Source organism: Pleurodeles waltl, chromosome 8 (assembly GCF_031143425.1).
Source record: "Pleurodeles waltl isolate 20211129_DDA chromosome 8, aPleWal1.hap1.20221129, whole genome shotgun sequence".
In the NCBI taxonomy this organism is placed as follows: domain Eukaryota; kingdom Metazoa; phylum Chordata; class Amphibia; order Caudata; family Salamandridae; genus Pleurodeles; species Pleurodeles waltl.
The window spans coordinates 1166688992-1166711715 of record NC_090447.1 but is presented as its reverse complement, the minus strand read 5'-3'; positions in this window follow the sequence as shown (position 1 = coordinate 1166711715).

Sequence of the window (22724 nt, the reverse complement as noted above, 5' to 3'; positions counted from 1 at the left end):
CAAACCCTTGGTGAGAGTACTCAGGGACACACTTTGTGATGTGCAAGTGTGGTATGTGACAGCTCCTCCCTCTTGTTAATTCAGAGTGGCCCATCTGCTAATACCCATCTTCCCTTTGGTTCACTGTCTGGGAGCAATACACAAAGACTGTTGGTCAGCTAACCCTAATCATGTGCCCAACGATCAGGCAGCAGGCACCAAATGCTTAGGACTAGAAAATGCCAACTTTCTAAAAGTAGCTAAACACAAATAAACACAACTGATGTATGGAATGCAGAACCAATCAAACATTCACCCCCAGCACAGAATCCGTCAATTCTTTTGCTCACCATGCCACCCCAGTTTGGACCCAGCCATATGCAAAACAGTCCTGACCCTGTTTCCCATGGGAACAGTCCAGCCCAAACTGCCAGGCCAGGTCCTCCCTGGACCGGAAACAAGCATCCTGGGACCGGTTTCAGGGTATCGCCCTTCATTAGCCAGGCCAGCTTGAATCCAGTGGCACAGTGAGCCCGGGACCCACGTCTGGGCATACCCGGCGCACTTATGGCAAATGATGGATGGAATGCAGGACCAATCAAACATTCACCCCCAGTAAAAGATATGAGTTTAATCCATCAATTATTTTGCTCACCGTCCATCAACTGATCTTTTTGCAACTTTCCAAAAGTGCCATTTTCAAAATTGAGACTAAAAATCCGACTTTACCAATAAAGAGGGCTTTTAATTACAGTACTTTAAACACCAAACTCAACCTGTCAACCTGCTCCCAATTGTAATTTACAGCCTATTAAGCATAATAAGGTAACTCCAATGTTATCCTATAGGAGAGGTAAGGCTTGCAGTACTGAATACTGACTTTAGAAGTTTTTCACTACCAAGATGTGCAAAATTTAAAGTACATGCCCTCCTTTTTAAAAACAGTGCACATCACCCACTGGGCTGCTTAGGACCTATCCTAGTGGTGACCTATATGTATTATATAGGAGAGTTTGGGCCTAGAAAGAGGTTTGCTTTACCAGGTACGCATGGTAGTTCAAAAATGCTCATGCATACTGAAATGGCAGACCTGAGACATGTTTAAAAGGCTACGTAAGTAGGTGGCACAATCAGTGTTGCAGGCTAACTAGTAGCATTTAATTTACAGGCCCTGGTCACATGTAGTACCACTTTATTAGGGATATATAAGTAAATTAAATAGGCCAATAGGGTGTAAGACAATTATAACATGTTTTAAGGAGAGAGCACAAGTACTTTATTACTGGTTGGATAAAGTGTGCAGAGTCCTAAAGCCAGCAAAAACAAAGTCAGCGAAATAAGAGGGTTGAAGGCAAAAAGTTATGGAAGAACCACGCCAAGGATGCCAGGTCTAGCACTCCCCATTTAAAGTTAATTAATTAGCAAAAAGAATCATCCAGTGGTTTGAATGCCCATCATTTGTTGCTATTGGATGGCTGCTAAATAGTAATTCTCCATATTTTAGAAAGCTGTTCCCCCATCACAATTTGCCATGTGTAACGTAGCCTGTGATATATTTGCTGTTGCGCCCTAGAGAAGCTCCCACATTACTGACTGTGACACACAATTGAGAAGTATGTGGTAGCAGGAAAACGCTACCAGAATAAGCATAATTGGAAAGCAGGCTCTTTACAGGACATATGAAAATGAACCCATTCTCTAACCTGTAGAGTATTGGTTAATACATCATGCATACACTTGGTAAATTGAAAGAAAAATGGGAAAATTATGTGAGGGAGCTAAGAAAAGAAGATGGACGGGATGTGTTAATGTATCGCAGAGAAATGGCGATAAGAGTAGGATTTAGGCTCATTCAACTAAAAGTAAGTAAAGCATAGGAAATATTATTAAAGAATGAAACTTCAAATGTCTATTTATTCCACTCCAACTGACTGCTTTCGGAGTAGTGATCAAAAGGGGTCTTTTTATCACTTTCTTTGGTCAGCCCAATAATGCAGTTCATTTCGGAAAAGTGATAGAGACACTACATAAGAATGAATACACACCAAGTATAATGTTATGTCCCCGCATATAAGACGTTTAGGAATATGAGAAGATGCAGGTTGCACTAAATACAAAAGCTGTTTTCTAGTTTATCCCTGGTGGTAACAACATTAACATAGCACACCATCTGGGGTGTTGCAATGGCTTCAACTGCGGAAAAATGCTGTCGAGACTATGATCATGACTAAGTTGAGAGGCAGAGAAAGTAACATACCAGAGTTCGGGGTGCCCAAGGATGTTAAAGAAAATATGGCTTAGGGTTCCCAGCCTGGCTGATTAAAAAACACGAATCAATAATCGATAGTTTCTGGGAAAGTGGACATAAAGCTTTGAGCAGCTGAATTCTATGTCAGGAGCGGAGGCTCAGATTACACTTCTCTCTCCATGCTTTATTTTAACAGCAGCCAATGAACATCATGGAAAACAAAAAACTACATGCCCCAACTCTAGCAATATCACGTGATGACCATAGAGGAGGAAGCCTATAAAGTGTTGCACCACACCCAGCCACTCCTCTTTCTTTGCTGCTTCGCAGCCAGTTAAGTGATTTTTTCCCGTTTTCTGTGTATGGAGCGGTTTTTCCCTCCTTTCTAAAGCGTCCATTTGGATCGCTTTTGTAATTGTGGAGTGGGAGCAGGGGAGCGAGGGCTCGCGCGTCCCTGCGCAGTCCTCTCTTTTTGCTGGTGTTAAAAGTTTTATTGCCCAGACAATTTTATTGCACGCGCGCTACGTGAGTGCGTTAGCCGGAGCAGTGCTGTTCTTGTGCATGCTTCTCCGGAGCCCATTCTGCTAATTGAGCTCCTGCGAACAGCAGCGTATTATTTGTTCTGCCCCGGGGGGCCTATCAATTACTCGTGCTTGGCAGCCGAGCAGAGTTTTTGTTTGTTTTCCCCCAGGGAGTCCCCCTTTCATCTAGCGCTCGTGCCGGAGTGAGTGGTTTCACTTCATTAAGCCTTTTTAGGCCGATTTCTTCACGCTCGTGTGAGCGCTGCTACGGAGGTGCTGCCTCTTCAGGAGCTAGCGCGGCTGCGTTATTAACTGCTTGTCCTTTTTTTGTCACCGGCTCAGCTCCCCACCTACACCCCAGTGCCTGGACACTGGGGTTGAATAATTATTATTCAGGCTGGGCCTGCTTCCAATGGTTATTAAACCTCTTCACAGGGCAGCTCCCTCCACATCTTATCTGATTATTTGTTTTCTGCCCTGCTTCTTAAGACTATTTTACTGCTCCTTTGGAGCCCCTTCTTCTGTTACACAGTATGGCTGGCTACGATGACCAGGCCGAAGAATTGTACTATCTGGATGATACAACTGGGTCTTTTGACCAAGATTTGGTGTATGCTCTTGATGCAGGAGTGCGTCACTCAGTCAATCAGGCTTTAGCTCAAGCCATTCAACCCATCAAACACCATCTATTGGGTTTGGTAGAGCAGCAAGGCTGGGTAGCCCCGGCGAGCGCCCAACCCATTGGGGAATCTTCCCTTTCAGCAAGCACTCAGGCTTCTAAACAGGTTACTAACCAGCATGCTGCGGACTTTGAATCCCTTATAAGAAACATGGCAAGGGAGCATGACTATAATGCGGGATCGCAAAAGAAAGCTGTTAGTGACCCAGCTTCTTCTTCTTCCTCCGAGCACTCCTCCGAGCAGGGTAATGCCCCCCCTTGTAAGCGCAAGAAGAAAGCTCATCATCAGGAGGCTCCTGCCCCTAAGGTTCTGACTTTTGAACCAGAGGACACAGTGCACCCCAGATCTTCACTGTGGTTACCACCCCCTGAGGTGGCGGATTATGTGGAGGCCCACATTAGACACAGCTTCGATAAGGATCTTCGCTCCAGGCAGAGGTCTGAGTGCCCCAGGCCAATTTTCCCTCCAAAGTTACCGAGACCCCCGAATTAGATCCTACTCTGTTCACTTTCCTCAAGAAATCCGCAAAAGACCCAAAGAAGGGTATAGATTCTGCCTGACGCGGATGCCAGGTTAAGCTGTTGGATATTTCCGGTCCTTTAACTAAGATTTTAGAATTGGCCTTTCAGGCCAAGGAGTCGGGCGATCCTATCAACCCGGACATTCCAGTTGGTTGGGCTCAGAGAGCTCTTTGCTTCTTAGGCAATGCCAATTGTGCCATTTCTTTGGAACGTCGCAGATCTGTGTTGATGAAGCTAGACCCCAAATTGGCGGACCTCGCTGCATCTGAATCAGGCCACGTGGCCCAAGGTTTGCTGTTTGGGTCCCCCTTTATGAAGGAACTTTCCAAGTTCATTTCCACTTACGCCAGTTTGGACAAGGCACAAGGATCCATCCGGAGAGTGCTACGTCCACTTTTTAGAGGGGCCGGACGTTACAGAGGAAGTGCCTTCGGCCGCTTCAATCAATAAGGCCCTCAACGTGGCTTCTACCAGCAAGGAAGAGGAGGTTTCCAGGAGTACGATTCCTCCTCTTCCACCTTCTACCCGTTGAGACCAAGATATGGTCGGGGCAGATTCCGCAGGGGGAGAGCCAAAGGCCAGCAATCTTTCTCCCAGGACTCGGGAGACACAGGTGAGCTTGATTGTAAGTTCAGGGGTAATGTTGGGGGGCAGAACTCAGAATTTCTTGGAGGCTTGGCGCCTGATTTCCTCAGATGCTTGGGTCTTAGAGACCGTGCAGGGGTTCAAGCTAGAATTTTACGAGTCCCCGTATCAACAGTGCCTTCCCAGGCAGGTATATTTTTCCCGTCAAGAACTCAGTCTCATTTCCGCAGAAATTTCAGCTCTGGTAAAGAAAGGCGCCGTTGTCAGGGTGCCTCGTCACCCTTCAGGCTTTGTCAGCCCAGTGTTTCTAGTAGACAAGAAAGGTGGCGGTTCTCGCCTGGTGTTAAACTTAAAAGACTTCAACGTTTTTTTGCTATATCGTCATTTCAAGATGGAGGGCATCCATTTGCTGAGAGATGTTCTCCAGGAGGGAGACTGGTTGGTCCGCTTAGATCTAAAGGACGCTTACCTGACCATTCCTATTTTTCCTCCGCATCGGAGATTTCTCCAGTTCTGTTGGGAGAACGAATATTACGAGTACAAAGTTCTCCCCTTTGGTCTGTCTTCTGCCCGTTGGTGTTTCACAAAGGTAATGCGTCCAGTCGTGGAATTCCATCGGTCCCCAGGGGTCAGGTTAATTATTTATCTAGACGACATTCTGATCATGGCCCAGGATTGAGGCCTTCTTTTGTCTCATCTGGAATGTTCAGTGTCTCTGCTTCAGAGTCTGGGTTTCATAATCAATGCCCAAAAATCCATTCTGGTCCCATCTCAACAGATAGACTTTCTGGGTTTCCAGATAGATTCGATGCAGTCTCTATTGATTCTTCCCCCCGGGAAGATTAATTCGATCAAGAGAGAGTTGAGTTCTCTATTATCCAAACAGACTGTATCATTGAGGACGATTGCCCGCATGGTGGGCCTACTTTCCTCTTCGATTCAGGCAATTTTTCCGGGTCCCTTGCATTACTGAGCCCTTCAACGTTTGAAGATATCTCATCTTCAGAAAGGCCTCCGTTATGTGGATCAGGTTCCCCTATCAGAGGAGTCTCGTGTAGAGATGAATTGGTGGTTAGATCATATGGAAGCCTGGAACAGCAGAGCCATCTTCAGCTCTTACCCAGATGTAGTGATAGAATCCGACGCCAGTCGTTGGGGCTTGGGAGCCCGGTGCGGATCAGTGTCCACGGGAGGCAGATGGTCCAGCACGGAGTTGAGCCTCCACATCAATTGTTTGGAACTCCTAGCCGGCTCTTTTGCAATCAAGAGTCTCTCTCCCATCAGAGTGAACTGTTGTATCCTCCTTCGCATGGACAATATTTCGGCGGTGAGATATGTTAACGAGTTGGGAGGAACTCGCTCCCGCATTCTAGCGGAGATAGCCAAGGAGTTTTGGCACTTTTGCCTTCAGCACAGGATTTCAGTTGTGGTGGAGTACCTTCCTGGGACCAACAACTTGGCAGCGGACTGGACCTCTCGCCATCTGAAAGACTTCAGCGATTGGAGGTTACATCCCAGGGTTTTCAGAACTCTGTCTGCACGGTGGGGCCCTTTCCAATCGACCTGTTTGCTCTCGCCTCAACCGGCAGATAAAAGGTTTTTTCAGTTGGAGACCAGATCCGGAAGCGTCAAAGACGGATGCCTTTCTTCAGGACTGGTCGCAGGAACGGAGTTAAGCCTTTCCTCCTTTCTTGGGTCTTGGCTCAGATCAGGCGTCAACAAGCAGAGTTGGTCCTGGTGACTGCTCTTTGGAGATCTCAGGCTTGGTTCCCGTTGGCAATGGAATTGAGCTGCGATCATCCGATCCTTCTTCCCTTCCGGGAGAATCTTCTCCAGGACCCTCTGGGGTTGTTACATCCTTTGATCCTGTCGGGTCAGCTATCCCTGGTGGCTTGGCGTCTTTCAGGGAAAGATGGAGCATCCCAGGGCTTTCGCAAGAGTCTTCAGAGTTCATTGCAAGTTCCTGGTCCTCCAGTACTCACAAGAGATACGCTTCGGCCTGGAAGCGATTGAGTTCTTGGTGTAGTTCTAGGAGTGCGGATCCTTCTTCAGCAGGTTGCTGTTTGGTTCTAAATTTCTTATCCTCTCTTGCGGCGTCAGGTCTAGCGTATCGCTCTATCAATAATTATCGGTCTGCTATTTCGGCAGGTCATTTACCAGTGGAGGGTAAACCCATTGGGGAGTCTCCAATTGTGTGTAAATTAATGAGGGGTATCAGATTGTCTAATCCCCCTCGCCCCTCGTTATTCGTCCCTTTGGGATGTGAATATTGTTCTTCGTTTTTTAGAAGCTTGGCCTTCCAATAGATTTTTGTCTAGGAAACAGCTGTCAGCTAAACTAACTATGTTGTTTTGTTTAATTTCTTGTAAGAGAGTTTCGGACGTTAGGGCTCTGGATCTGGCTGGGAGAGTGTTTTCCCCTGAGGGGGTTTCTTTTTCTATTTCACATAGAACTAAATGCAATCCGAAGACTGTTTCTTATCCCTGTTTTGTGGGCAATCCCAAACTTTGTGTGGTGCAGTGCCTTAGAGCTTATGAGGTGAGTACAGAAGAATTTCGTTCTGATATGGGGGGTCAGTTACTCATTTCGTTAGTTAAGCCGTATCATCCTGTTTCCTCAGCCACCCTTGCAAGATGGATGCGTTGGTTACTGAGTGAAGCAGGCATTGATATTTCTGTGTTTGGTGCTCATTCTGCCAGAGGCGCTATGGCTTCAAAATCTTTAGCTTTGGGTTCTCGTTTAGAGGACATTTTAAAGGCGGCGGACTGGTCTTCCCCGTCGACTTTTAAAAGTTTTTATTGTAAACCTATTGTAGATATTGCATCAGTGGTCGTGAATCAGCTTTGAACAAGCATAATCTGATCCTCCGGTCCTGACATAGAATGAAAAACTTTCTAGCTTTTGCGTTAAGAATTTTTCAATTCTATTAAGGACACGGAGGCGAGGATTATCCTGCCGCACTGTTGTATATGTTTTGTTGTGGTACATATTATTTATTTAAGTTCATGTACAGGTTACGGTATTTCAGTGCTAACCCACCCTACTTAATAGTAATATAAGTATATCTGTATGGTATGCAGTTTTTATGGCCTGAATTTTCCTTTTTTCCTAGGAAATGATGAGAAGTAGTTCAGCTCGTTCCAGTTTCGCTCTACTTTCAGTCAAGTTGGATTCCAGTTCTTCTGTTTTTTCAGGATTTCGTTTGCAAGTTTAATGTTAAGACTTTGACTTATCTGTTGCGAATTTGGACAAAGAAAGAGGAGTGGCTGGGTGTGGTGCAACACTTTATAGGCTGCCTCCTCTATGGTCATCACGTGATATTGCTAGTGTTGGGGCATGTAGTTTTTTGTTTTCCATGATTTTCATTGGCTGCTGTTAAAATAAAGCATGGAAAGAGAAGCATAATCCTCGCCTCCGTGTCCTTAATAGAATTGAAAAATTCTTAACGCGAAAGCTAGAAAAATTTTTATTGATGAAGAAATGTTACAAGCTGCAGTGCAGACGAAACAGATATAACGCAATAATCTAAGCTTGAGTGGTGGTTGAACTGATGTGAAATGAAATGTTGATAATTTAACTTTGCGATGTATTAATAACTAAAACACAATTTGTAAGAAATGTAAGTCAACAAGCATGTAGAACCATGTAGATTTTCAAAGTCTCTGGCGGGACTGGTTACCACTGAACAAATCCCAGTGCACCTTCTTATGTCTAAATATTTCTCCAAACGGAGTCAGACAAATGTACAGATTAGCAGAACCTCCGGTTGCCTTGCAAATGACTGTGCATGCAACATCTGCATCTGTATTAGGCTAGGCAGCAAAGATTAGGATGCTGCAGGTTTTGAGTTCATTTGATGAGATCGGAACCTAGCAACATCTTGACAGCCACATAATCATTTCTAAGGAATATGCATAACTGTGGTTTTCATTTCCCATTCTGTGAATTTTGATTTGACAGTTTTATGACATGCACACGTTTGCCATTGTTACACAACTGGGCAGAAACGAATTTCTTCTTCCTGGCCTTCGCAACTTTCATAACACATCTGAGTGCAATGAATGTTAAAGTTACCTCCAATGTACATGTAGCGCATCACAGAGAAGCCCAACATTTCTGGTATAAAGACTAAGTTCGAGGAAAGCTCAGTTGCAGTTGAACTGCAGTAGAGTACCAATTATACAGAAAGTTGTACTCATAGCGTAGCTTGGTCAGTAAGATTGAGGGGCGTGAGCATCAGATTTTCCGACAACCACACTGGCATGTACTGTTAAAACACATTATCCATGCTTCATGTTCCAATGTATGTTTTTCTTCTTTACTGCGCTTAGGGGCTTTTGTTAATTCTAAACAGCTCTTCAACATTTGACCGTGTTTTGAGTGGCTTCATGCTTTCCTTTATTTTGTGGACTCACTCGTTACGTTCGATGATGCTTCTTTGCGCTTTGCTCTGAGGTGTTTCTGTGTGTATGTGGAAATGAGACAACAGCTCACAGCTCTTCAACATTTGACCGTCATGGGTGCCTATTTTTGTGCTGTAATGTTCGAGGATGGCTATTTGTTTGCAGTGTTTTGTTTACTGTGCATATGTGAAAGTAAGAGCACTAGTTTTCCACTTCTGTTTGGGTCCGGGGCATTATTCCCCGGCCTGTTCTCTCTACTACAGTATTAAGGGATTTTGAGGCGTGGGGGGGGGGGGAGGTTGTGCTCGCTGTTCATAGGATTTTGATTTCTGATTAGCATTTTTTGATCCACTGACCGGGCCCTTCCTCAGGGATGTGGCTAACTGCAGCAAGACCATGCAGGCATTTCTTCTTGGTTAAAAGCTCGCTCTGCAGACCAAGGGTTAATTAAAAGCAGTGTCAGCTCATGCGAGGAGTCAAGGTGAATTCTAACTGGGACACAGTGTCCGGCCTGGCAGAGTGGGTCATCAGCTCTGCCCCATCCCACCCTGGTCCCTCAAAGACCTAAGTGCTGCATGGGAGCCCGTTTATCATACATGAACATCTGCTAGTTTAAAACTTGTTTGCCTTTGTTTTGATTCACCTTATCTGTTGTCCATCATACATGTTATGTGCACAGAATGTCTTATGAAGCGCTCCCCGTTGATATAACACAAATAACAATGGTCGTATCACGCCTCATTTGCCTCGGTTCCTTTCCATAAATGTAAATGTATTTTCCTTCCCCACTGCATTTCCCAGGGAATACGCAAATGACTTTGTTTAATAGCATGTTGTGCTGGGGGCTGGTGGAGGGAAGATGGGAGTGTTGGAAGAGTTTTGTTGACACTCTCTTTGAGTTTCTCATAGTTATTCAGTTCGGAGTTAGGCTTTGACAACTGTCACGAATGTTTAAGAAGACGAGTTTTTTAATGAGACCCAGTCAACTTTTTGAGTTTATCCCGGAACTTCAAGCCATAGTACTGAGGTGTGTAGGATCTTGCAAAGCTTTTAATGTGGTGGCAATTGGTGAGTCCGTTTTATGATCCTTGTTTACGGCTAAGAGGAGAATGTGTCGGTTCTTTCAAGGAAGAAGCAGTTTTGAAGTCCTTTAGCCCTCACAGTGAGGCTTACGGTGTAAGGAAGCTTTGTGAGATGCCAGGGATTACACAAGTCCGTAAAATGCGTTCTGTAGAGGGAAGACAACCAAGTACTCCCAGGAGATGTATTCCAGGACATTAATATTCCAGCGCATTCAGACATTCGTAGACGTAGGGAGCCAATAACTCAGCCAGACTCTAGCAGGCCTCAGGATTTTCCTGTTCGCCGAGCGGCAGCAGTTTGCCAAAACATTCCATCCGGCTTCTGCATCAGTAGTTTGTGGGTCCCAATAAAAGATAGGCCAGTCCTACGGCAGTACTTCCTTTGTTTCTAAGGCATTGAATGAGGCTAATTCCTTCAAGAGAGGGAAAGAGAGGGATGAAATGAAAGGTAGGAAGAAAGTGATCAAAGAGGGAGAAGAGAGAAAGGAGCAAAGGGAAGAAAGAGAATGTATGGATAGGATACAGGAATTGTGCAAAATGAATGGAGTAGGGCTGGTTTGAGCAGTATTGCCATGGCTGCTTTTGGTTCCCTAGTCCAGCCAAGGCTGCAATACAGAATTCCAGAATCATCCAGACATAGTATTTTTTCAATGGAGTTTGTAACTTGTTTATTGCTCTAACAGCTGGAAGATAACATTTAGCAACCACCATCTCCCCCTTCCCTTGCTATTCTCTGACACATTTCAGGTGTGGCCTACTGTTAGAAATGGGGGCTTTGGTTGACAGTCAGGTTACCCCCTGTCCAAGCAAGGACCCTCACTCTAGTCAGGGTAAGTCACACCCAATCCAAATTATCCTTCCCCCCCCCTAGCTTGGACCTGAGCAGTCAGGCTTAACTTAGAAGGCAATGTGTAAAGTATTTGTGCAATAAATCATGCAATACCACCATATAGCATCACAAAAATACACCACAGTGTTTAGAAAAATATATAATATTTATCTGGATATTTGCAGGTCAAAGATGCAATAAGTAAATGCAGAGATATCACTGAAAAGTGATATAAAGTGTCTTAAATCTTATAAAAGCAAACAAAGGCCCTCATTCCGACCCTGGCGGTTTAAAACCGCCAGGCAGGAGGGCAGAGGAAGCACCGCCAAGAGGCTGGCGGTGCTTCCCGGGCCATTCTGACCGTGGCGGTAAAGCCGCGGTCAGAAAAGGGGGACCGGCGGTTTCTGCCGATTTTCCCCTGGCCCAGGGAATCCTCCATGGTGGCGCTGATTCCGACCCCCTTCCCGCCAGCCTGTTCCTGGCGGTTTACACCGCCAGGAAGAGGCTGGCGGGAACGGGTGTCGTGGGGCCCCTGGGGGCCCCTGCACTGCCCATGCCACTGGCATGGGCAGTGCAGGGGCCCCCTAACAGGGCCCCACAAAGATTTTCAGTGTCTGCTTTGCAGACACTGAAAATCGCGACGGGTGCCACTGCACCCGTCTCACCCCTGCAAATCCGCCGGCTCCATTCGGAGCCGGCTTCCTCTTTGCAGGGGCTTTCCCGCTGGGCCGGCGGGCGATCTACAAAAGATCGCCCGCCGGCCCAGCGGGAAAGTTGTAATGACCCCCGTGGTCATTTGACCGCGGTGCAGTCTTTTGGAGGTTTCCGCCCGCCGGGGTCGGAATGACCCCCAAAGTCTCTTTCAAGCACAAAGTACCTGGTTTGCGTGAAAAATCTCTGCAAAGAACTGCAGAGGAGGAGAGGCGTGGAAACAAAGGGGTGTGCGTTGATTTCTCTGGCAGCACACGGCGATGCGTCGTTTAGTTTTCACGCAGGGTCGGCTGTGCATCGATTATCAGCACTCGGTCGTGGATCCTCTTTGGCGTGCAGGTTTTTCAGACACCCCGGGGATGGTTTGTAGATTTCCTGCGCTGGCAGGGCGAAGTCACAGGAGCTGCGTCGATCCGGTGGGTGTTACGTAGAATTTTCAACCGCACGGCAGGCGCTGCGTCGATTCCTCTCTGGGAGTCGGTCTGCGTCATTCCGGCTCGGCTATGCGTCGATCCAGTGGGCCGTGCGTTGAATTTCCGGTCGCTACCCTGGCGCTGCGTCGATCTACTCGTTGCAAAGTCAGGCTGCATCGTTCCGGTTCGGCATGTGGTGAAATTTTCACCGCGATGCAGGCTGTGCGTCATTTCTGGCAGGCTGTGCGCCAGAATTTGCCGCACCAGGAGTCCTTCTTGAAGAGATGAAGTCTTTTTGGTCCTGAGACTTAAGAGAACAGGAGGCAAGCTCTATCCAAGCCCTTGGAGAGCACTTCTTCACCACAGCCAGAGAGCAGCAAGGTAGCAGGGCAACAGCAAGGCAGCAGTCCTTCACAGAAAGCAGTCAGGTGAGTCCTTTGCGCAGCCAGGCAGTTCTTCTTGGCAGGATGCAGGTTCTGGTTACAAGTTTCTTCTCCAGGAAGTGTCTGAGTTGGAAGGGGCAGAGGCCCTGTTTAAATACCCAAATCTGCCTTTGAAGTGGGGGAGACTTCAAAGAGTGGCTTAGAAGTGCACCAGGTCCCCTTTCAGTTCAATCCTGTCTGCCAGGGTCCCAGTGGGGGGTGTGGCAGTCCTTTGTGTGAGATCAGGCCCTCCACCCTCCCAGTCCAGGAAGACCCATTCAAAATGCAGATGTATGCAAGTGAGGCTGAGTATCCTGTGTTTAGGGTGTGTCTGAGTGAATGCACAAGGAGCTGTCAACTAAACCCAGCCAGACGTGGATTGTACGGCACAGAAAGATTTAAGTGCAGAGAAATGCTCACTTTCTAAAAGTGGCATTTCTAAAATAGTAATATTAAATCCAACTTCACCAGTCAGCAGGATTTTATATCACCATTCTGGCCATACTAAATAGGACCTTCCTACTCCTTTCAGATCAGTAGCTACCACTCAAACAATTTGTGAGGGCAGCCCCAATGTTAGCCTATAAAAGGAGCAGGCCTCATAGCAGTGTAAAAACAAATTTTGGAGTTTTACACTACCAGGACATGTAAACTACATAGGTACATGTCCTGCCTTTTGCCTACACAGCACCCTGCCCTATGGGTTACCTAGGGCATATCTTAGTGGTGTGTTATATGTAGAGAAAGGGGAGTTTTAGGCTTGGCAAATACTTTTAAATGCCAAGTCGAGGTGACAGTGAAACTGCACAGACAGGCATTGCAATGGCAGGCCTGAGACAAGGTAAAGGGGCTACTTAAGTGGGTGGCACAATCAGTGCTTCAGGCCCACTAGTAGCATTTAATCTACAGGCCCTGGGTACATATAGTGCACTCTACTAGGGACTTATAAGTAAATTAAATTGTCCAATTGGGTAAGATCCAATGTTACCATGCTTAAAGGGAGAGAGCATGTGCACTTTAGCACTGGTTAGCAGTGGTAAAGTGCACAGAGTCTAAAAACCAGCAAAAACAGTGTCCAAAAAGTGGAGGGAGGCAGGCAAAAAGTTAGGGGTGACCACCCAAAGGCTGTCAGGTCTAACACCTACCAAGTGTGGATATTGCCATTACAAAGGTTTTAAAAGAGCATGACCCAGCTCATATAAGGCTGAAGACATTATCTCACTCCAGACAGTTTTAGCCAAAAATTGAGGTGGGGCTTGCTTATGACAACTGTTTTGCTTTTCAATTTATATGGGAAGAAAAGTCCAGTTAGGAATTTACAAGGCTAATAGCTCTAACTCAAGCAAACTTGAGACCCATTGTATTGCAAATGCTTGTTTTACTTGTATGCAAGAATATGTGATACCCTTTACCCTCCTGACCTGATCCTCACTGAGATCCCAATCCAAATATTAAGGGTCAGAGGCTATGTAAATATTTGGAGTGGATTGTTTTGCAACTGTATTTTTAAAGTGCTTCATAGCCCTGATGAGGCCCGAGAAGTAATCATTACTCTACCATGAGTATTGTAAAAGGGAAGGCAACTGGGGTATTAATAAGTGCGGTTAAAATTCCCAAAAGGGCTAGGCTTACAGGAGATAATTGCATTTTAACCGAGATCAATAGCTTAATTGAGGAAGTTGAGTGGATGTTAGGTGGTGTAAATAAATCAGGATGTGCTTAGAACCCCAAAATGTCTCAGTTCTGTAAGAAACTCCATGGAAAGAAGATTGAAGAATTCACTACAGAACTTGAGTTGATAGCTCATAATGGAAGACATGGAGAATGAGCACAGTGAATGCAGCTTTAGAGCTGACATTTAGCTTTAATACACACACAGCTGCGGCGTCACCTATAAAAACTAGTTAATCCAACCTCCAAGGCAGTGGCTGAAGTGGAATCTTCCATTGCATGTGCAAATAGGTTCTCTCCTCTGATATCCCTCTTCTGTACAGAACCCACAGGAGAAACTGAAAGTCAGAAAAGTACAAGTAAGAGAGAACCATTCTTAGAGGAGTTGTGTTTTATGATTGATTCTCCTACACAAGAGGTTGTAGAAATGAAAGGGTTGGTAAGAATTCAAATGCAGCAATTAGGGGGTCAGGGAGGAGTATGAAATGTGATATAGGGGAAACACACAGAACACATAGAACAACTGAATAAAGCTACAGGCAAGGAGCGGAAGCAGAGGGAAGCTAGCACTTTGAAGACAGCAAAGGAGCTCCATCCTACCTTATATAATTTGAATAATCTAATTCCTAGAGTGTATGTGCTTGACATCAAGGTAATTGAAATACTAGTGTGAATACTCCTATTCATAGTAGCAAAGTGAGCCCCAGGGGCAACACAAAATTAATTAACTTTGCCCCCTCTTTATTACAACATCCCTGTCACAGTCATCTAGCTAGAGGTACCTCAGAGAGAAATGATCCTCGACAACCAGTATCATTAACAACCAATTTCCCAGATTATATCAACACACTAGTGAATACTCCAATGAAAGAATCCACAACTATACTTGAGGAATAATTGATATGACAAAGATCCCTACATTGGCAAGGAACATGAAGGAGGATGCTGAATCCCTGGTAAGTAAATGTATGCACTGTATTAGGCACAAACGTCATTGTCTGTCAATTGCTTGATCAGACATTGTGACTGCCCAATGGAGAGCCAGACCCCCTGAAGAATATGACATTATTAAGTTAATTCTGAAAGATCAGAAATTAGTGGATAGTCTGATATCCTTGGGTTTGAGGTCCACCTCTTCAAATGAATCACAAATACAGTTTAAGCTGACCACTTGCACATGTCCCTTACATCACAAAAAGAAGGCTCCCGATAATTCTCTATCATCAGCAAATCCAGTATCAGCAATGATTTCCCAGGAGCAGTGTCCATCAATGACCCAGAGAGCTCTTGCACACTCCAGTAGCCAAGCACTTCCCCAAAATATAGATCCAATATCTGCCCATTTGGTGAGTGTAGATTGACTCTCAACTCTGAGAATTTATATCAACTCATAATGCTACAATGCATGGCCACCCATACTAGTATCTATAGCAGTTCCTTGTCCTCTAATGTCTGCTTTACCTACCATTAAAGTCAATGATTTTAACAAAGGCATTTCTGTTGAAAACGTCAATCCTAATAATACTTTACCACCCTATAACCAGGTAGGTAAAATTGGCAATCGCTTTTTTCATCTACTTTCATGGAATGTTGCTGAACTCAGGCAAAACTTTTTGATCCTGATTGGCTGGAATATTCCAATGAATGGATGTTTGAGGAAACATCACTAAACTATCCCCCTTATAGGTTAGGCTACAAAACATATAGGTGGTCATTACAACTCTGGCGGACGGTGTTAAAGCGACGGTAAGACCGCCAACAGGCCGGCGGTAAAAAAATTGCAATTACGACCGTGGCGGAAACCGCCAACAAAGACAGCCACTTTAACACTCTGACTGCCACGCCGGTACAAACAAACAGCCTGGCGGTCACCGCCAACAGACAGGAGGAGGATAAAGTAGCGCCCACAGTATCACAACCTACCAATCCGCCACCTTTTCCGGGGCAGATTCACCGCGGACAAAAACACGGCGGAAACAGGACTTCGAAGGGAAAACGCTCACCTCTGCACACCCCACGAGGAATCCGGACGCCATGGAACCAGAGCTACAGATACTGCCAGCCCTTATCTTCTTGCTTCTCTACTAGGAGCACGAACGGCGGCGGCGAAGACAACAGTGAGTACTGCACCTACGACACACGGGAGGGGGAGGGAAAAAACAGGGACACACACGCAACACGCAACACTCCCACCCCCACCCACGACAACACACACACTAATACATCTTGATACATTATAGTTACACCTCCCAACCCCCGTAAGAATGCAAAGATAAAAGAAAATGAGTGTAACCATTGTAATATATTAAAATAAAGTACACAAAAATGTATATATACACCATAAACAAAATATACACCAAGCTTAGTAGTCCAGCTCCAATGAAGTCCGTGGAATACTGGGACCACACGGTATGGGCAAGGCCCACACAAGATCCCTGACCATGACGGAGAGAACACGGCCGGGGCATCAGAGAGCAAGAAAACAGGCACCTCAGGGGGAGGGAAAGGGGGGGCACCTCAGCTGGTTGAGTGCGCTACTCCAAATCCACGAAAGGGCCACATGCCCACTGTTCCATCCTGGGGAGTGCAAAGCCACAGTCTCACAAGTCTCTACAGTGGGTGGTTTGCCCACTGTTCCATCCTGGGGAGTGCAAAGCCACAGTCTCACAAGTCTCTACAGTGGGTGGGTTTCCCACTGTTCCATCATGGGGAGTGCAAAGCCACAGTCTCTCAAGTCTCTACAGTGGGTGGGTTGCCCACTGTTCCATCCTGGGGAGTGCAAAGCCACAGTCTCACAAGTCTCTACAGTGGGTGGGTTGCCCACTGTTCAATCCTGGGGAGTGCAAAGCCACAATCTCACAAGTGGATGACAGTCTCCACTCGTTCTGGAGGGGGCATGGTGCCCAGAGTGCTTCATCCTGCTAAGGACTGAGGTAGTGGATGACAGTCTCCACTGGTTCTGGAGGGGGCATGGTGCCCAGAGTGCTTCATCCTGCTAAGGACTGAGGTAGTGGATGTCAATTTCCACTGGTTCTGGAGGGGGCATGGTGCCCAGAGTGCTTCATCCTGCTAAGGACTGAGGTAGTGGATGTCAATCTCCACTGGTTCTGGAGGGGGCATGGTGCCCAGAGTGCTTCATCCTGCTCGTGACGGACTCAGTAGCGTCAGTGCCCTTGGTGCTCATGGGCCAGCGATGCTTGTTGCAGCGGTGCCCTGTTCAGCGGTGCTTGTGGCGGCGGTGCCCTGTTCAGCGGTGCTTGTTGCGGCGGTGCCCTGTTCAGCGGTGCTTGTTGCGGCGGTGCCCTGTTCAGCGGTGCTTGTGGCGGCGGTGCCCTGTTCAGCTGTGCTTGTGGCAGTGGTGCCCTTTGCAGTAACTCAGTTGCTGGCGGTCCTGTCTGGCCCAGCGGGGCTGGTGCTTACGGTCCTGTCTGGCCCAGCGGGGCTGGTGCTAGCGGTCCTCTCTGGCCAGCGGGGCTGGTGCTGGCAGTCCTGTCTGGCCCAGCTGGGCTGGTGGTCCTGTCTGGCTGCAGTCCTCACTGGCCCTGCGGGGCTGGTGCTGGCGGTCCTCTCTGGCCCAGCGGGGCTGGTGCTGGCGGTCCTGTCTGTCCCAGCGGGGCTGGTGCTGGCGGTCCTGTCAGGCCCAGCAGGGCTGGTGCTGGCGGTCCTGTCTGGCCCAGCAGGGCTGGTGCTGGCAGTCCTCTATGGCCCTGCGGGGCTGGTGCTGGCGGTCCTCTCTGGCCCTGCGGGGCTGGTGCTGGCAGTCCTGTCTGGCCCAGCGGGGCTGGTGCGGGCGGTCCTCTCTGGCCCTGCGGGGCTGGTGTTGGCGGTCCTCTCTGGCCCTGCGGGGCTGGTGCTGGCGGGGGCCTCTTGGGCAGCAGGGCAGATGCTGGCGGTGGGCTCCTGGGAAGCGGGGATGATGGCGGTCTTCTCCGCCGTGCTGCTCTTCTCAGACCTGCTGACTTTCTTGTGCCCTTCCCCACCTTGGAAGGTGTCGCAGCTGACTCCACAATCCCACCTGTACCTCTGGGAGCGGCTTTAGTGGCTGGAGTCTTCCGCCGGGCACTGGCCAACTTTAGATGCTTGACAGGTGGGGGGCTGTCCGTGCTGTGGCTCCGTGCCACACTGGCTGTGCTGGTGGCCGGTGCACTCCAGATTCCAGTGACTACAGGCACCACTCCTCCCGGAGATGTTGTGGCTGAGGTGCTAGGTTGGGACCTGGAGAGTCGGGGCCTAGGAGGCGGACGGGGTGGGGGAGGTGTGGGAAAGAGGTCAAGGTTGGACAGGAAAAGTTTTTGGAAACACTGGGACGGGTAGCTGGAGGGGGTTTGGGAGTGGAGGAAGGGGTTGTGGTTGTAGGAGGTGTTTGTTTGGTGACTTTGGGTGAAGGTGCATGCGCTGGAGGCTGTCGTGAGGTGGATGGCTGTTGGGTGGGTGTGTGCCTGCGTTTGTGTATCTTGGGAGGGGGCGTCACAGACACACTGGGAGAGGACACAGGGGAAGTGTGAATGGCAGTGGGGGTGGTGACTGCACGTGAGCGGGGTGTGGTGGTGTGTGCGCTGGTGATGGCAGTAGTGGCTGTAGATGTAGTGCATGCAGGTGTGAGTGTAGACAAGACTGGGAGGGAGATGAGGAGGAGAGGGACACAGTGGAGGCAGTGGATTTTGGTGTGTCTGCATGTGTGTGATGCTTGCGTGAGTGCCTGTGGGATGTGTGGGGATTATGTTTGCCTGAGCTTCCCTTGTGTGTTGACGTGTGTGCATGCTGGTCGGAAGGTGTGCTTGGGATAGGCTGAGGTACAGGGGATTGGGTCTGGGTGGAGGAAGTTGGAGGGGTGAGGCTAGACACAGGGACAAGGGCTGCCATCAGTGCTGAGGCCAGAGTCTGAAAAGCTTGCTGAAGGGCCGCCTGACCAGAATGAATGCCCTCCAGTAATGCATTTGTTTGTTGCAACTGCCTTTCTACACCCTGCATGGCATTCAAAATAGTAGACTGCCCAACAGTGAGGGACCTGAGGAGGTCAATGGCCTCCTCACTGAGGGCAGCAGGGGTGACTGGGGCAGGGCCTGAGGTGCCTGGGGCGAAGGTGATGCCCACCCTCCTGGGTGAGCGGGAATGGGGCAAAGGCTGAGGGGCTGCTGGGAGGGCAGTGCTGGTAGGGGGGGTGGTGGCTGTACCTGTAGATGTGGGGGGCACAGATGTTGCCGCCACCACAAGGGAGCTCCCATCAAAGGACGAGTCTGTGTCACTGGTGTCAGCTCCTGTCCCCGCCGTGGAGCTCCCCTCGCCCTCCATCCCACTGGTGTACTCCGACTCCGTTGTCTCGCCCTCCAGGGCCATGTGGGATGCAGCTCCCTCCTGCTCCGTTGCCACTGCTCCTCCGCCTGATGATGCTAATGCACACAAGAACTGGGAGACCACAAAAAGGGGGGGGACGACAGAAGAAAGACATGTTGAGTGCATGCATTACCGTTACCGTTGGCGGACACGACAAACACAGAAACCCCCTGCACTACGCCGTGCACTTGGCCTCCACTGTTCAATCCCTGGGACATGGCCTACAAGGCTATGGACGACATCTGCGCACATCGATTTCACAGGAGCCTGACTAGGTGTACTTGGCACTGTACACAGGTGGGGTGGGGTGCCACAGGGTCTGCCAGCGCAAGAGGACCTTGCCTCCTAAACTCGCTCTGGCCTAGGGAAACCCACAGCCCACCTCCCCCACCCAGACCCCTCCACTGCGCGCTAAATCAGCAGAATGAGAGTGTACTCACCCCCTTGTGGCTGCTGTGATGCCCCTAAGCGCCCATCCAACTCCGGGTACGCCACCGCCAGATCCTGAACATCAGGGGGGTCATGGTGCGACGGGCACCCCTCCCACGTTGGGAGGCCATTCCCAGCTGGGCCTCCGCCGTCTTCTTGCTCCAGTGGCGAATGTCCTTCCATCTTTTACGGCAGTGGGTGCTACATCTGTGGTAGACCCCCAGGGTCCGGACGTCCTTGGCGATGGCACGCCAAATATGTTTTATCTGGTGGGCGCTGACCTAAATGAATTGTACAGGGGGAAATGAAAAGTTATTACCAAATGCACCGTCACAGTTCTTGGCCCCCATCCCTACCCTTGCCATGATGCACATGCACTCACCGTCGTTTCATGCACGCCTCAAGCTCCCCCACCCAACTTTCATCCACCCCACTCCACACAGGCATAGCCCATACAGCATGCTCCCAGTGTATTTACCTGTTTGTCTAGAGGACCGTAGAGTAGCGTGTACTGGGGGAGGACCCCATCCACGAGTTTCTCCAACTCCTCCGATGTGAAGGCAGGGTCCCTTTCCCCAGTCGCACAAGCCATTGTCTCTTCCAGACCGAGGTCACAGCAGCACTTGCAGTGTAGGTCCTCTTCTGTCGAAGATCAGGTATCGAGTGATTGTACAGATAGAAAATGGCAGTCACGTCCGCGGTGGTGCGTACCGTCACCGCCGGCGTACATCGTCATTGGCTCCTGGGACCCATAGGGTCCAATGTTAACCAATGCAGGATTGCGCCACGGTCTTGGACTGCCTACCGTGACGGTGTACAACGCCAGCTCAGTTACCTCACATCCCATTGTCCCACTTTACAGGTCAGGCAGCCGCCATTTCAGGGGCCCACATTGCTTAATTTTTAACTGCGTCACACATACCTAGGCCTAGCCTCAACACACATACAGGCCAAATATCGGATTAGGATTCGTGTTCTGTGTAAACTGTGTTTACGTACCGCTGAGTTGTTTGACTCTGTGCTCGCTGATGTCCTTCATAGGCACCGTCCGCTGGGACATGTGAGGAGATGGCGGCATCCTCCGGTGTACAGACCGCTGGTGGACCTGTCGACAATGGAGGAAAGACATGTGATCATCACCCACAGGCTTGACCGTGCCACAATCCAGGAACTGTGTGCCCAGTTGGAGCCAGACCTAATGTCAGCTATCCGCCATCCCACAGGAATCCCCCCTCAAGTGCAGGTGCTGTCAGTTCCTTGCAAGAGGGTCATTTCAAACAACAGTGGTCATAGCATCAGGGATGTCCCAGCCTATGTTTTCCAACGTGTTGTCCAGAGTGTTGTCTGCCCTGCTAAAACACATGCGGAGCTACATTGTTTTCCCTCAGGTGGAGGATTTGCCTACAGTGAAAGGAGACTTCTATGCCCTGGGACATATCCCCAACATCATAGGTGCCATTGATGGGACACATGTGGCCTTGGTCCCCCCGCAGGAGTTAACAGGTGTACAGAAACCGGAAGAGTTATCATTCCATGAATGTGCAGATGGTGTGTTTGGCAGACCAGTACATCTCCCATGTTAATGCCAAGTTCCCTGGCTCAGTGCATGACGCTTACATCCTGCGGAATAGCAGCATCCCTTATGTGATGGGGCAACTCCAGAGGCACCGTGTGTGGCTATTAGGTGAGCACCTGGAAGCAAGTCAGTGGGAATGGTTGTCTGGGTCTGGGGATATCCCTACAGGTTATTGTGTGTCTAACAGTTGTCCCTCGCCATTTGCAGGTGACTCTGGTTACCCCAACCTGTCATGGCTACTGACCCCAGTGAGGAATCCCAGGACAAGGGCAGAGGAACGCTACAATGAGGCCCATGGGCAAACACGGCGGATAATAGAGCAGACCATCGGCTTCCTGAAGGCCAGGTTCAGGTGCCTCCATATGACAGGTGGATCCCTATTCTACTCACCAAAGAAGGTGTGCCAGATCATCATGGCCTGCTGTATGCTTCACAACTTAGCTTTGCGACGCCAGGTGCCTTTTCTGCAGGAGGATGGTCCAGATGGCGGTGTTGTGGCAGCTGTGGAGCCTGTGGACAGTGAAGACGAGGAAGCAGAAGAAGAGGAAATGGATAACAGGAACTCGGTGATCCTACAATATTTCCAGTGAGACACAGGTAAGAATACAAACCTGCCTACTACATGTACTTTAACACTACTACCTCTCTACTGTCTGTCGTTTTCACCCAGTGTACGGTCACTGAGTTTTCACTTTCCCTTACAATTTCACAGATGTGGGTCCCACTGTGTGACATCTGCTTTGATTCCTCATGGACTAGAGCTGTGTGACATAGGTATGTTGACATTACAATTGAAAGTGCATTTTGCCACAGTAATTGCTAATACACTATTCCAAAATCACAGACTGACTCCAGATTGTTTTGTGCTTCAAGGGTGTTTATTTAAGTGCTCAATATTGGAGGAGGTTGCAAAATGGTGAGGGTTGATGGTGGAGGAATGTCCATGGCAGAGTCCAGTCTATTAGTCTCACAGGTGCATTGCCCAAATGGGCATAGGAAGTGGAGCTGGGGCAGTTTAAGGATGGACAGGGTGACAAAGTGGGACAGAAGGATGACATTCAGGGTGGTCTCCTTTCTTGGCGGGGGTCTTGGCATCGTTCTCTGTCTTTGTCCTGGATCTCAGGGACAATTTTCATGGTGGTTCTTACCTCTGCAGGGGGTGGAGTGCTGGTGTGGTGGTCCTGTGGCGGTGCCTTCTGTCCACTAGCACCGGCGGAGGTGGTGGGCAGTTCATCGTCCATCATAGTGTCAGGGGCCCCTTGTTGTGCCAGTGTCCCTCCTGGTGTTGAGTACTTCCTTCAGCACCCCTACGATGGTGCC